The 16363-nt window shown below is 40.5% G+C and overlaps 1 protein-coding gene across 14 annotated transcripts in view; it reads left to right on the top strand.

The window, feature by feature from the left end:
* The first annotated feature begins 441 nt into the window (after positions 1-441).
* Positions 442-16363, top strand: part of AKAP13 (A-kinase anchoring protein 13) — a 293283-nt gene continuing 277361 nt past the window's right edge. For all 14 annotated transcript variants that reach the window (XM_032469408.1, XM_032469415.1, XM_032469409.1 and 11 more), the window contains exon 1: positions 442-679. The gene's annotated coding sequence lies outside the window, so the exon portion shown is untranslated. The remainder of the gene's footprint in view (positions 680-16363) is intronic.

Genomic DNA, 16363 nt, shown 5'->3' with positions numbered 1-16363 from the left:
TAGCTATGACTCTCAGGCACTGGATACGGAGAAGACCTCACTTTCTGATTTCAAGAGGAGGGAAATAGAAGAGTAAATCATTTCAGTGTGTGTTACGGTAAGTGCTACAGCTCAGGTAAGCACCCGCACACAGAGGAAGGGCGGTTTCCGGAGACAGGGCGGAGGGGAGAAGGTGGGTGAGCATTTCAGTCTCCACCTCTACCAGACACCCGACTTTGATCACTTTGCCGCAGCGCAGCAGCTGCGATCAACTTCAGCCTTCCTTAGCAACCGGACCGCACCGCCCTGGTGCCTTCCTATTGGTCGCACAGATCTTGATGGGCAGCTCTGCCAAGCAATCCCAGCTCGAAGCTTTCGGCTCCGCGCTTACTCACGGGAGGGCTCATAGGCGTCACCGCCCTCCCCGGGTGCCCCGCCCATTCCCGAGTGGCTTGTGGCGCATGCGTGGGCGTGTTGGGGCTGTGTGCAGGGCCAGCACGGAGCCGGAGGAACCGCGGTGAAGCTCCTGGGCTCCGCCGAGACCTCCGTGCCCGCTCCTCGCCTTGGCCGCCGCCGTTTCAAGCCGTCGCGGTCGTCGCCGCCGCTGCCGCCGGAGGAGCGGCCGCCTATTGTCTTTCTCCGCGGCGAAGGTGCGGAGCTGCTCTGACTCGGCCCGCGGGGGAGCCCCGGGCGCCTCACGGTGAGAGCACAACTTAGTTGGCTGAGTTTGGGAAGTTTTGTGATTTGAGGAGGGTCGCGGGCCGGAGCGCGGGTCCCTCCCCCTGCGGCGGCTCCTGAGGGCGGGGCGGGGCGAGGGCGCGCGGGCGGGCGGGGATGAATGGCCGGCGGGGGAGCGCCCCCCGGCTCTGCGGCCCCCGCCTCGCTCCGAGGCCCCCCTCGCGCATTGTCTGTCCCGGGGCCGCGGCGCGCTTTCCAGCTCCCTCAGCCCAACTTCGGGGCCGCCGCCACTCCCGGGGTAGGGGGCGCGGCCTCCCGACACGGCCGCGATGCCCCCTCGGGCGCTGGACCCCTGGCCCGTGCTTCGCCGGTCGGCTCTTCGGGGAGCTGGGGGCCGCAATCGTCCGTGAGTCCCTCCCGTCGGAGAGAGTCGGCGAACAAGTGCTGCGGACGCGCGGGAGCGGCTCCCGGGGGCCTGGGCGGGCGGTAAACACGTCACCCGCGCCTGCCTTTGGGGGGCGATCTCCGCGCCTGCTCTCGGGGGCGCGGCCCGGGGACCCGCGCGGGTCGGAGACGTGCAGCCCGAGGGGACTGGCTTTGGGACCGTGCCACCGGCTCAACTCTGCCGGGTTCAAGTGCAGCCATGCTTTGAGACCAAACAAAACTTTTTTTTTTTTTAAATAAATATGTTTTACTGATCCCCTCCTCCCCTCCGCCGCCCTTTCCCCCCTAAAGCCAACAAGTATGTGAAGAGCTTTTAAAAACATGGGGGAAATCCTCAAGAGTTTTTCCATCGGAAGAAAGGATAGGCTTTTTGTTTTTTGTTTTTGGAAATAGTTCTTACAGGGAAATGATTCCATCGCATGTAAGTCTCTAGATCTTGACTGCACTCAGGAGTTCACAATGTAAGTTGGATTGAGCAATATTTCGGTGTTCGTCTTTACTTTTACACTCCTCAGTGAAGTTATTTTGAGAGTTTGTTGCCGCAGACATACAGAACCAGAGGAAAAAGCAGTGTGCCTTTTTTTTTTCTTATTCAACAACTACCCCCTCCCCTCCCAATTTTATTTTCGGAAGAAACTTAATTTTTTTTAAACCGTTGGGTTGCCTAGATCAGGACGAACGCTGGCAGTTTTGGAAAGATTTTTTTTTTTTTTTAATTTGTAAAGGCGTTCTCATCAGCTGAGGTAAATCAGTGTTACAGTCCCGTAGTCTTCCGTGGTCTCTTGGGGATTTGCATACTGCAAGAAGTACCTGCCTTGTTGTCGAGCCTTGGGTGCATGGGTTGTACTGAATTCGGTTCATTTGGTTTATGGTGTGAGAATGAGTCTCTTTAAATCCCCCAGGTGGAACAAGCTTAATTGTCCGTCAGATTCGTGGTGGAACAAAATGACCAGAATGTGTTCCTTTTAGTTGTTAGATCACTTTGTCATCTACTAAATTAAAAGAAAAATTTTGAGAAATATGGAGTATGTCGGTTTGCTTTGACTGGTTTCTCATGCTAAGTGAGTAATGTGGAGAAGTGTTCCCTGGGTTTTTCTGGTTTGGTTGGCCTCATTGTGCTTTGAAGAACCAACTTTCTTCACCTGGCAAAGCTAAAGAAAAATGTCCTAATGGCATAAGCTTGTGCTTTTAAAAGTACAACAGCAAGGTCACTTTTAGGAAGTATAATCCTTGCTCTTAGGCTTTCTTTCCTGGTGGTGTGGTTGTGTGTGCCCGCGTGGGGGGATTGTGGGGAGGGAGGTTCGACAGGTTGGAAGGGGTTGTCAGGGAGGGACAGAATGTAAACAAACACTACTTAGAATATAACGAGACAAGTAGGCCAGTTGCTTTCCTTCTCTGATAGCATGTTATACGTACTTTTGTTTTAGGATTTCTCACACTTCATTTATTTGTTTGACTAATAGTAACTGTATGAGTAGTATAAATGGACTCCTGGTCTGTTAACTCCTCGAGGGCTGTGATGCGGCTGGCTTCTCACTTAGCTCTGTGCCCTCTTTGCTAGGAAGGAGTCTTAACACAGTGCAGGTGCTCACAATGTACTTGAATTGAGTGAGTGCTTGGTGCTTCGCTCTAGTGTCGGGCACACAGAACTGCTAACTCTAGGGACTCCGCCATAATGACACTTCACTTTCAGGTCTGTGATGAAATGTAGTTCAGTTTAAAAGGATTTCTGACCTTTCTGCTTAACCTGTTAATTACTTCTTAAAAAGAATTGGGGTTTAAATAGTGCACTGTGGATATCACAAAGTGGTTCTGATTTAGGAAATTTCTCCTTTTGGTGAAATGATTAGGATTGCAGGACAAATCCATTCACTCCTCTTCCTATTCATTCCTCTGTTGGGAAACGGGGCGGTAGCACAGTTTAGAAGAACATACATTCTTTGGAGCTAGGTGAATTTGAGTTCAAATCCTACCCTTCAGATGACTAGTTGGGTGGCCTTGAGCAGATCACTTACCTTCTCAGAGCTTCAGCTTCCTACTGTGTAAGGGGTAGTAACATACTTTGCAGCGTTCTTAGGAATCAGTGAAACTGGGTGACGTATTTAGTAGCGTGCCTAACGTTAAGTACATGCCTGTTACCCGGTAGCTGTCATGACAATGATTTGGATACATTTTTATATGACTTAGAAAAAAACATTTAAAAAAGTCTGGCGCTTCTGAGTTTAGTGGTTTAGCTATTTCCTTCATAAAGAAGGAATGCCCCTGGAATTGAGAATCTTAACTGCAATTTTTTTAAAGGTGCTTGTTGAACTGAATGTCAAGAGAAGCAGCAGTTTTATCTTCTTAGTCAGCTGTTGGTCTTTGGGACCTGGAGAGCGGCTTGGTAGGATAGAACTCTATGCATTTATAGTGTTTAGGAAATGGTGAGAGATGGATTATTTTTAACACTTGCAATAAGATACCTGAAATAGTTCATCAGTTCCAGCTTTTCTTCCTTACTTTACTTTAATTTTGAAAAATAATAGATACGGATTATAAGTACATTTCTCAAACTTGCTTGGGATAGAACTGGACTGTGGGTTCATGCAGTGTTAGTACACTTCAGAGATGTGAGCAAATCATGCACTTCCCTGCTTGAAGGTGCCACCCTTTGCAGAAGGAAACAGTGATTTAAATCAGTTATACCAGCTTAGTTTAGAATATTCACAATACCAAATGGAATAGATATATTCTAGAAATATGAACCTGTAATGGACATTTCTGTATATTGAATCTCACCTTTCCATTAGTTTTCTTTTAAAATAAGGGTAAAAAGCTAACCATGAGGGACTATAGTAAACCTTTAAAAATGATCAGACTCATACATTGAGGAAAAAAATAAAGCTGAAAAGCTAGATGAACAAACTTGGACTTTTGATAATCTCCTTTGTTAAAGTTAACATTTAAGTGCACTTGAATAAACTTGGTTATTACTGATGGGGACAAGCATCCATTTGGAAGCAGTGGTCCCAAGTCACTGTCAGTCTGTCTTACCCCACTGTAAACCAGGGGGAGGCGAGGAAGCTCTTTGTGGAAGGAGGTTTGTTTCATTCATACGTCCTCTCATTTATGGTCTTCTGGTCTATCTCTGGGTTGATTGGGACATAAGATGGATAGATAACCCATTTTTGTCAGCCCTTGCTCAGAGGATGGTCCCGCAGACCTGATGGTGAGATACTGTGATTGTTACAGATATTTGTGTGGGACAATGGTGTGTTTTCCTTTTTTTAACCTCTTTAGAGCTGTGTTCAGAGCCTGAGGAAGGTGGATCTTACTACTGTGACTGTGTAATGTGGGAATCGGGGTGGTGAGAAGGAAATGGTGTGAGGGATTTACCATTTATGTCACTCTGTAGGCTCTTCTACTGGAAATCAGTTCTTTTGAATTTTCACTTCTTATCATATCATAAGCACATATTTGATCACAGAAATAGCCTTTACCACCTCCAAAGGCTAGTTATTCCTGAATGGTTAGGAATTAAGTAAATTATGCCATGCTGTCATGAATTAGTCTTTTAGATAACCACAAATGTCCAGTGAGGGAAAAGCACCTAGGAGTTATGTTAAATTTCACAGAACCTGAGATGACGCTCTGATGTGATCTCTACTGAAAGCATGTGATATGGAGCCATGGAGCCAGAGGGCTGACTTCTCACGTCTGCACTTCGCTAGTTATTGGCAGTGTGTCCTTGAGCAAGCCACTTCATCTGTCTCAGACCTAGTATCCTTACTTATAAAATAAGAGCTAATTTGGTCTTAATCTCCTCTTGTTGACTGCATTCTGCTGTTATGAGAAGTGCATGCGATAAAGCAGTATACAAATGCCGTGTCATTTTGTAATTTTATTGGTTGACTCCTGGTTTGGATAAAATTCAGATCCTACTCTATAAAAGGAGAAAACATCCAACTAAGTTTATTAGTTTTTCTTTATAAATATTATACCATTATATTTGCTCAGGAAAATGGATACTTCCTACTTTTGGCTCTTACCATATTTCCTTTTATAACATATTTGTCCTGGAGTATTTTTCTAAACTCCGTGCTTGCTGAGAGACGCAAGTTACTCTGAAATCACAGGAACTGACATTGGATGCCAGTGCTTGAAGTCAGGTGAAACCACAATAAACAGAGAACAAAGAATGTCAGAATATTTCAAGAGTACAAAAGAAGTTATTGTAGTTGTCTGCTCTTCACTGAGTCATTTTCTTAAATTTTTTTTTTAATTGGTTTACTCAAATCAGGGGCGTGTGCCTCTTATGTGCCGCATGTTGTACTATGTGTCTTACCTACATTTCTTACTTCACTTTAAAAGCAAATCTATGAGGCAGGAATTATAAACCTGTTTTAGGAGGAGGAAAGCGAGTTGACAGTGGTCACATAGCTGTTAAACTTTGGTGCTAAAATTTGAACTCCGATTATTCTGGCTCTAAAGGGCATGCTTTTAACATCACTGATGCTATCACTGGAAGAGTACATTTTTAAAACAAATCAGGGTTATTGAGATCTTGTTTATATGATAAAATGTACTCATTTTAAGTATATAGAGTTTGACAAATTTTGACAAATGTATTCATGCATGTAACTTAACAGCACAAAGTAGAGAACATTGCCGTCACTCCAGAAAGTTCCCTTGTGCCACGGCAGTTGCTGCCTTCAACCCTGTTGCCTGCCTCACCATAAGCAACCACTGCTCTACTCTCTGTCACTGTAGGTTTGACTACATTAGGGGTCTTCAAACTATAGCCCAAAGGCCAAAGCTGGCCTACTGCCTGTTTTTATAAATAAAGTTTTATTGGGACACAGCAGTGCTTATTTGTTTACATACTGTCTGTGGCTGCTTTGGTGCTACTGTGACAGTAGTTACAAGACACCGTGTCATCCACAAAACTGAAAATATTTACTGTCTCACTTTCACAGGAAAAGTTTTGCTGATCTTTGTTCTACATAACCAAATGTAGTGATCACATCTAAAAAATTAACAATTCTATAATATTATTCAGGACATAGTCAACTTTCCCTGTTTGTCCTCCAAATATCATGTAAAATCAAGGTTCACTCAGTACACTGTTATCTCTTTAGTCTCTATTTTATCATTATTTTAATTTTATAATTTACATTCAGTGAAATTCAGTAGCATTCTATGTTTGGACACATGTATACATTCACATAACTACTCCTTCAATCAAAATATGGAGTGGTTCCTTCATTCCCCCAAATTCTTCTGAGATCCTTTGTAGTCAGCCCATTCTCCACCCCCAGCCCCAGGAAACTGCCAATCTGTTTTCAGTCTCCATGGTTTTTTGCCTGTACAAGAATGTCATATAAATGGAGTCATACAGAATGTAGCCTGTTTTTTTTTTTTTTTTAATTTTTATGCTCAGTGACTAACGGTGTTAAGTATCTTTTCATGTGATTATCGCCATTCTTTGGTGATGCGTGTGTTCAAAGCTTTTGCCCATTTTTCCTTTTTTTTAATGGAAGTATAGTTGGTTTACAGTATTACGTTTCAGTTGTACAGCAAAGTGAATCAGTCATATATATATTTTTCCAATTCTTTTCCATTGTAGGTTATTACAGGATACTGAATATAGTTCCCTGTGCTATACAGTAAATCCTTGTTGCTTATCTATTTTATGTATAGTAGTTTGTATCTGCTAATCCCACAATCCTAATCTATCCCTCTCCCCTCTCAGCAAGGACAGTTTAGAAAGTGTCTATAATAAAAAAGAATGTGAAAAAAATATGTATGTTTATGTATAACTGAATTGCTTTGCTTTACACCTGAAACTAACATTGTAAATCGACAACACTTCAATAAAAAAAAAATAAGAATTTAAAAAAAAAAAGTCTTTTAAAGAGTAGTAATTCTTGCTTTTAATAATGTCCAGTTTACTGTTTTTTTCTTTCATGGATCATGCTTTTGATGTAATCTGAGAAATCTTTGCCCACCCTAAGAGCATGAAGACTTTCCCCTATATTTTAGTTCAAAATTTTACATTCAGGTTTTGAATCACTTTGAGTTAATTTTTCTAAATGGTGCAAAGTATTAATTGAGATTTATTTTTTTGCATATGGGGTTGTAATTCTCCATTGAATTACCTTTGTACCTTTGCTGAAAGCCAATTGATTCTATATGTGTGGGTGTATTTCTGGATTCTGTATTTTGTTCCATTGATCTGTGTCTTTCATTTTTCCATTACCACACTGTTGATTATTGTAGCTTTTTGGTAAGTCTTGAAGTCTGGTAGTATGAGTTCTCTGTGTTAATTTTCAGAATTGTTTTTGCATATTCTAGTTGTTTTGTCTTTCCCTGTGCATTTTAGAATCAGCTTATTGACGTTCATAAAAATCTTGATTGGCATTGCATTGAATCTGTAAATCACTTAGGGGAGAATTGACAGCTTAATAATACTGAGCCATGAACATGATATATCTGTTTATTTAGACCTGTTTTGAGTTTTTCATTAGTGTTTTGTCATTTTTGGTAATTGGCTCTTGCATGTATTTTGTAAGATTTACTTATATATTTCATGTTTTCTGGTGCTGTTGTAAATGATGAGTTTAAAATTTCAATTTCTGGTTGTTCATTACTAGTATATGGAAATGGGATTGAGTTTTGTATGATGACTTTGTATCTCACAACCTTGCTAAACTCACTTGGGATCTTCTACATAGACAATAATGTCTTCGGCAAATACAGGCAGTTTGATTTCTTCCTTTGCAGTCTGTATGCTTTCCTTTTTCTTGTTTTATTGAACTAGCTAGGACCCCCAGTATGAGGTTGAATAGGAGTTTTGAAAGTGGACATTTTTCCTGGTGTTAGGGGGGAAACATTCACTGTTTCACCATTAACATGATGCTCCTTATAGTTTGTTTTTCTAGTAGTAAAGATGTCCTTTATCAGGTTGAGAAAGTTCTCTATTTCTTGTTTGCTGAGAGGTTTTGTCGTGAATGGATACTGAATGTTGCCATAGGCTTGTTCTGCATCTGTTGAGATGTTCTTCTTTACTCTGTAGATATGGTGAATTACTCTTTTTGAATGTTGAACTAGACTTGTATTCTTATGATAATCCTCAGCTGGTTGTGATGTATATTTTATATGTTATTGATTTCAATTTATTACTGAATCTTTTGTTTCTTCCATTTGCCTCCTATTTATGTTCTTTTTTAAAAAAAAAAAAAACACTTGGTCCCCACGTATAATACTCATGATAGTTGTTAAAATCCTTGCTCATTAATCCCATTATTTGTTTCTATGGACTGAGTTTTGTTTTGTTATGGGTCACATCTTTTTTTGAATATCTAGTAATTTCTTGCTAGATCTTGGAAATGGTGAATTTTAAGTTGTTGATTGCTGATTGCTGTTGATTGGTCTAAGATAGGCCAATCCTAAACTCTGTCCTTTTACTCTAAGGCTTGTTTCACTCCATTGCTAAGGCGTGAAGTCTCTGTAGTTTCCATTGAAGAATAGGATGTTCTCTGCTCTGGCTGGTCAGAATATCAATGTCTGCCAGCCCTGTGTGAGCTCCGGGGTTATTTAGCGTTTGGTTCTTGGGTCATTCTTTGCCCTCGTAGATTTTTATGATAAGCACACATGGCTTCAAAATTAGACTCAGGAAGGCCTCTGTGTGGATTTCTGGAGATCCTTCATGCAACTCCCTCTTTTCTAGTACTCTGCAGATTTCAGATTCCTTAGCCTTCAACTACTCTTCAACTTCTCAGCTTGACAAGACTGCCGTGTGCTGCTTGGGCTCCTCATTGTACATGGTCCAGGATGTGCCTCTGGGCTGAGAAAGCTGGTGCACTTGTGTGGCTTGCCTCATCTTTTTACTTCTGTTAAGGAGTGCAGTCCTGTGCTACTGGTTGTCCATTGGCTAAAAGATGTTGCCTCATATGTTTTGTCCATTTTTCTAGTTGTTGGATGGGGGTGTGGCAGGGTAAATCTGGATCCAGTTACTCCATCGTGGTTGGAAACTGAAATCCTTCGAAGAGTATACTTTATTGATGGCGGTCACAGTCTTGATATAGTATTCTTCAAATCTTTGTGGGTGTAAATATCAAAGCAACACTTGTCAAATGTCCACTACCTGTAGCTAACCCTTATTCTGTGGGAAATACAAAAAAATAGATATCTTCCAGTGGAAGAGGTACATGCATAGTACATACATGAGATTAATCGAAGATGTGAAATGCTCTAGTGATGAGCAGAAAGAGCAAGATCACTGTGGTCTGATACTTTCGTATAGAAGTGTTTTCTTCTACATTTTTGTTTCCTAGCCTATATTTATAATTCCCTTTTATGGCACAGGATGGAGTGAGTCCACGGGTAGAGTACTGGCTCTTTCAGGTACATTTGGCGACTTATGTGCTGTGTGGCTTTATGTAAATTATTTGTCTCTGAAACTCAGTTTTCTCTTTCACAAAATGGGCATGTGACACATCTTGTAGGGTTGTTTATCAATTTATTCAACCCATATTTGGGTGCTTTCTGTATATCAGGCACTGTTCTAGGTGATTGGGATTCAGTGACAAATAAAATGTAGTTGCTACCATCCAGGGACTGATGTTTTAGTAAGAGAAGCAAAAAATAAAGGGGTGAAAAAGCAGTTTCGGTGATGTCTGGTGGTGAAAATTGTAGGAAGACTATGAAGAGTATTAGCAAAAATTGGGGAAGTCAGACAGTGCCTTTCTGAGATGAGATTTAAGAGAGACCTGAAGGAAGTGAAGGAAGCAGCCCACCTGCAGATCCCTGAATGGTCCAAGCAGAAGGAACAGAAAGTACAGAGAGCTTGAGGTGGAAGAATGAGCAGGGAGGCTGATGTGGCTGGGTAGGGGGAGAAAGGGGGACGTAGGAGGTAATGTATATGTAGGTAAAGGTTGGATCAAATGGGTTTTTAAGTAAGATAGGAAGCAGCTGAAGGATTTGAGCAAGGAATGACAGGAGCTGATTTAGGCTTTGAAAGTTTTGCTCTGGGTCTAGGGAGGAGTAGCAACAGGGAGGCTAGTTAAGAGTTTTGCTCTAGTTCACTCTAGAGAAGATGGTGGCTTGGGTTAGGGTGTGGCAGTGAAATGCATAGTGGTTGGAATCAACATGCACTTTGAAGATAGAAGAACTGATAGGATTAGTTATGAATTGGAAAAAGATTCAGAGCAAAGAAAGAAATCAGGGCTGGGGGAGGGTATAACTCAAGTGGCAGGGTGCATGCTTAGCATGCATGAGGTCCTGGGTTCAATTCCCAGCACCTCCTCTAAAAATAAATAATAAAACCTAATTACCTCCCCCATGCCAAAAAAAAAAAAAAAAAAGACAATGATAAATTAATAAAAAAGAAATCAGGGATAACTCCTGGGTGTTTCATCTCAACAACTGGGGGGTGGTGGCATGGTTTCCTGAGTGGGGAAGATGTGGAGTGACTTTGCTGGGAGGAAGAAATTGTGATTTCACATCTGGACATGCTGAGTTTGAGATCTGTGAGACTTTTAAGTGAAGATACCAGTAAGCATTTGGATCTGCAAATCTGGAGTTCAGGAAGAAGTCCAGACTGGATACACGAATTAGAGAACCTTAGCCAGAGAGGGGAGAGTGGGGTTATTGTGGGAATTAGGAGTATAATACAAAGCTCCCGGAACACAGTTAGTGGGGGTCCATGGCATGGTAGCACTAATAATAGTGACAGTGGTAAACAACAACAAAAGTTAGGTCTATCAAGGATCTGAATGAAGAAGACAGGAGTGACCTGAAACAGTACCTTGTGTGTTACGTCAGGGTTATAGACCTGCTGGAAAACTTTTCTCCTCTGAGCACAATAAAAATATGATCAGGAAATACTTTGTACATTTCCAGTCTCTGAGGATATCTGTGATCTTTAATGTGATGCAGGTGTGTCATTGCGTGTATTTCACACACATGATACACAAGACAGTTTGGAAGGAGGCTATTGCCAAGCGTTAATGTAGTTTCATTTGAGGAGTGAGGTGATATTAGTGTATTGTTTGATCTTCTAAATATTTTACAATGTATGTATTTTTCTTTAATCTTATTTTCAATAAAGGGAGTTAATACTTTTGGAGCGGCTACTCAGTTGGTGAGCCTCTGGGCTGACGAGTTTCATTTGTTTATGGTTGCTAGCACTACTTCTTCCCATAGATGGCTCTTTGACGATGGTCTATTGTCTTGAAAATTTGAGCCCTTGATCACATTGGGGAGTGAGGGAAAAGAGAATGGGTGGTTTTGCTGTGAGTCCACAACAGCTCCTGGGAAAATTGTTAGCACATGTTCTCCCCACCAGGCTAGATGGGGCACCATTTTGTTCAAAGGGAACATTATGTTGCATTTGCATTGTGATGGGCAGATCGCTTCAGATAAATTGAATTTTTTCCCCCCTAAACCTGAATTAGAATTATCCATTAGCTTAGAGTTTTAGAAGCATTCTTTTCACCAGGTGATAATGGACTTTTTGCAGATTAGACATTTTCCGTAATTTATGAGTGGCTTCTAAAGACAAGCACACTTAGTAGAGTTTGAAATGATAATCTGTAAATTAATTCATCTACCTGGTGTTGCTGGTTGAGTTCTGCCCTGTTTAAAAGTAGTTGTGTTTCTGGAGTTGGAAAAGGGAGATCATTGTGGCACTGCCAGGGAATAATTTCTGTTACCTTTTATAAGCTGGAAGAACGTGATTTTTTGCCTCTTGGATACTTTGTGCACGGAGTGGCTGGGCTCGGAGTACAAAGGAACTCTGGATGTGGCTCTGCAGTTTGGGAGTATTTAGGGGAAAATGTGGCTGCAAGAGTTGAGAAGTAGACATCTAATTGTTCGTTAGGTCACATGAAGCCTTGGGGCCTGGCTGAGGTGCTTTCTCTGTTTGAGGATTAAGGATGTATATGGGTCAGTAGACAGGAATGGCCAGGGCTTTTGCCTGGGCCCTCCTGCTGAATTGGTGCTGTATGTGTATGCTTAGAGCATAGGATAGAATATTTAAAGGACCTTTTCAGTCTAGAGAGAGCTTTTCCTAAAGATCAGGCAATTTCCTAAAAGGTGTTTTCTAAAAAATGAGGTCATTAAAGGGAAGAAGAAACTTTGGGTGCCTACCTGTGTATTGCGTGTTCACTTACATTCTCTTAATTCCTTACAATAATCCTGTATGATAGGCATTATTCTTCTTACTTTTTTGATGAGAAAACTGTGGTTCAGAGGTTTTAGTTTGCTTTTCCCAGGTCAATGAATTATGATTTTCATCCAGAACATTGTGACTATAAACATACTCTGGTTTTGTTACATATGCCATAAGTCACATTTTTTCACTCTTATAATTATATCCAAAGTAGCCAGCTTAAAATTCCAGCTTGTTCTTGTTGTAAATAGAAATCATTGTGGTCTGCCTTTCAAGTTTTCCTAGAATTCCTAAAAACATGCTGGGCTTCTATGTTTGTGCCTTGAAAGTTACAGAAACTTGCCAGAAGAATTGTATTTTACTTCACATGCGGGAGCTTTGTGGATCAACATTAATAATTAACATTTGCATACTCTTTCACATCTTCGAAGTGTTTTACAAACAGTTAATTAGTTCATGTTTAACCTATATTGAAAGTTGAAAAACCAGTTTTTAAGGTTCTTTTAAGCAGTACTGAAACGTTAGGGGGTTAAGAAGTAAGTCTTCAGTAAGAAAAATGTAAGTATGCACCGTACAATATTAAACATCTTTCCTTGATCCCCTAGCTTTGTGCCCAGCCTTGCCTACATCGGCATGTTTTTTGGGTGCACTTCTTCTGCTTAGTGCAAGGGAATGGAATTATGTGGACTGAAAGAAAGACAGGGTTCAGGATTATTGGGGAAAGACCTGGATGATTCAGTGAACTGTATTGCAACTTTCTTTTCTGTAGTCTCTTAAACGTGAATGGTCCTTAATTCCTATGGGGGTTTTGAAGGACGGGAAGTGATTGGCACAGAAACTTTGGCAAGTGAACAGAGTCATTGTACATGCTAATTTCTGGGAAAAATTCTTTCCTTTTTCCCTCCTGGTTTAGGAGATAACTCTGTAACTGAATACTTCGCTAGTTTCCTTGCTTGTCACCTGATTCCAACCCCCTGCCTCGCCCCCACTCCCCCAGTAAAATGACTTTTACTTGGCAAGGTTGTGCAGTTGGAAGAAGATTTGGAAGGAGACACTAATCTCAGTTCAGCTGTGTTTCTGTCATATAACTAGCTGTGTGACCTTGAGCAGGTTACTGCTTTTCTTCTGCCCTTGAATTCTTTTGTTCTGTGAAATAATGTGTTAAACTCACCTTTGAGTCCTTAGAGGAGTGACTGGAAGAGGATATAAAACTTACACTCTTGGACATGAACTGGAACAGAGGGTATTTTCATATTAGTGAAGATTCTTCAAAGTTGCTGTGACTTCTTTCTTCCTATTTTGTTTGAAATAATTTATTTTCTTACTGCTTTTGCCAGTTGCATGGCTACACTTTAAACATCTTTTTTTTTTTCTTTTTTCTAATACGGAGCAATAAATAGAACCTTTTGATAAATATTGTGTCTGGGTGATTTCCTAAGACAAGCCATGCTGGTTCCTTTTCATCATTGCTTATAGTCTGGTCATTCAGAGGGACGTATTCGTGAATCTTTGTCTAGATGATCTTGCCAGAGAAACCTTAGTATGTGATGCCAGGAAGGAGAATTCTGAGAGCTTGGCATACACGTTTAATAACATTTTTATTATGAATGAGAATCTGTTCTTTTAATGGAGCCAGATAGGCATGGCCCTGAGTTTTTCCCTCTACAAGTACTGTTATTTTTCAATTCTTTCTCTTTTTTCCACTGCCCTGTTCCTTCACTTCTTGAAAAAAATCTGAAAACTTTAAAGTGAGATGAATTTGAACCTTTTTGTAACATTAAATACAACCAGGCTTAAGCTTTTCCTCCTTTTCTACCAAGATTTATGATAACATGGTAGGGATGTTATGCAGCTGGACCTTGACTGTTAAAAGTATATGTGAACTTTGAGTCATTGTGATTGAGTTAGTTAATTGTTTAGAGCCACCCTTTTATTTTAGAGGATGTCTTTAGGTAACATATATTTAACTTTTTTGCAAAAAGGAGACTTTTTTGGCCATGTTTTATGAATTAGACAAGATAGAATTTTTCTTTTGAAAACACGTGTTATAGCAGTATCATGAACTATGGAAATAAATGGATTTTTTTTTTCTGAGATACTATGCCAGCAACTAGGTTAAATGATTATATTTCCTGTTTAGGTTTGGTATCTTGGGTTGTACTGTTTTCGGCCACCTCTTTAAGTTTTCCAGATGTCTTTGCCCACTGTTCGTTTCCCCCTCCCAGTTAATTCAGTAAAATTCGTTAGTCACATAGCTTACTGACTAGGTGCCAACAAGGTAAGCCTGCATGTCCGTATTTCCTCCTAGATTTCAAGCTCCTGGAGGACAGATTTTGTGTGCTTTGTTAATTACTGTATTCCCAGCACTGGCGTTATGCATGGCACAAAGCCATTAGTTGCTACTCAGCAAATATTTGGATTGATGAATGGATGAATGAATTTGTAGCACAACTGTATATAAATCACACATGCATATTATTAAAATATTAATAAAATCTATCCTTTGAGAATAAATGAACAGAATTTTTTTCTCTCAGCTTCAATTGTAGTTTGATTTTGGGGAGTTAAATCATCCCTTTTTGGGGAAGAGAAGGTACCATGTTAATTGGAAGACTGGCCAGTGCTGACCAAGTCTGGTGGTAAAATTTGTTCAGCTCTCCCCTGGTTTCTGTGCTCCACAGTGTAGGTCTCTGCCTGTCACTTTCTGCTTTAACCTGTTCAGCAGCTTCATCACTGACATTAGTGTGGCTCACATACAGATGTAGATGTGGCTTGCCTGCCTAATTTTTAAAAAATGTGATCTAAATGCATATTCAAAATAGAACAGTAGAATTGACTCCTATATACCCATTAGTCAGATTCTGGAGACTTAGCAAGATTTCGCCATTCTCTGCAACATCATTTTTTATATAATAGTGATTTTTAAATAGTATTTTTACTTCAGTGTTTTAGTACTATAAACTGTGAAGTGTCTCAGTAAATTATGGCATGGTACGTTTCCAGGATACGGAATAGACAACTTTAACTCAAAGCAAATGAGTGCTGAGTAGCCCTTTTTCCTTTCAGCAGAATCATTACAGAAATAGGACTATAAACCTTCTATTAAGCACTTTTGTATGAAATCTGAGGTTTCTGTCAAATTAGACATGGAAAATTAAACAAAGCTGCACAAATTACTGATCTGTGCAGTTTCTGAGTTCTCCCTTATGTTGGGCTTTCCCCCCACTTCTTCGGATGACTGTTTCTCTTAAATGCTACTACAGGAATGTTATGATTTATACAAAATAATTTTTGGTTTCATGTGAGTAGTTTTTCACCCCCCCCCATAGAATTTAATGATTCTTCTTTCTTTTGAGAATCTGTTTTTCTTCCTAAAATGCATTCCTGTTTATTTTGATTTTTGTGAAGGAAATACTTTTTAGGTAATTGAATACCTTCATATACTTTGTACTTCCTTAATAATTCATTTGGCAATGTATGTAAAAATAGTGTTGATTTTTCTCATGCTTCCTAATTCAGATCATCATCTTAAAAGCTTTCATTTGAAGCCCCAAGAACAGTTGATTCACTGTTTTTCATGGTCCCTATTTGTATATATTGTGTCCTAATCTCCTGAGTTCTCTGAAATACCACACTGCCCTCACCCCAGCCCACCTCCCCCCCACCTCCCCGTGGTAAAGTACTCTTTGGGTTGCTTTGCCAAAAGTGCCTGTGGCTGCCTAAAGATTACCACTTTAATTGTTCGCTGTCTAGGATGCATGCCTGTAAATGGAGATTTTTCTTGCCAGAATTTAAGTGAAAGTAATGGTTTAACTGTGAGATACCTCAGGACCCAAAGAAAATTAAGGAGGAAAATTCAGAGGAAAAGTTACATGTATTCTCTCCGGTCAGCCTTGATGCCTGTTGAAATCTGCAGGGCCTTGTTCACTAATACAACAGCTGTCATTTATTGGGAACCTCTGTTGAACTAGGTGTCTGACGTGTATCAGTTCACCTGAAAGGTGTTTTTATGATTTTGCCAGAAAAGAAAATTGAGGTGCAAGAAAGTTAATTCATTCATTTTAGGTGTACCAGCTTGCTATATGTTAAGGCTTATTAAAGGCTTGCTAT

This window comes from Camelus ferus, chromosome 27 (genome assembly GCF_009834535.1).
Source record: "Camelus ferus isolate YT-003-E chromosome 27, BCGSAC_Cfer_1.0, whole genome shotgun sequence".
NCBI classification, from domain to species: Eukaryota; Metazoa; Chordata; class Mammalia; order Artiodactyla; family Camelidae; genus Camelus; species Camelus ferus.
This window is presented reverse-complemented; position numbering and strand designations above follow the sequence as displayed.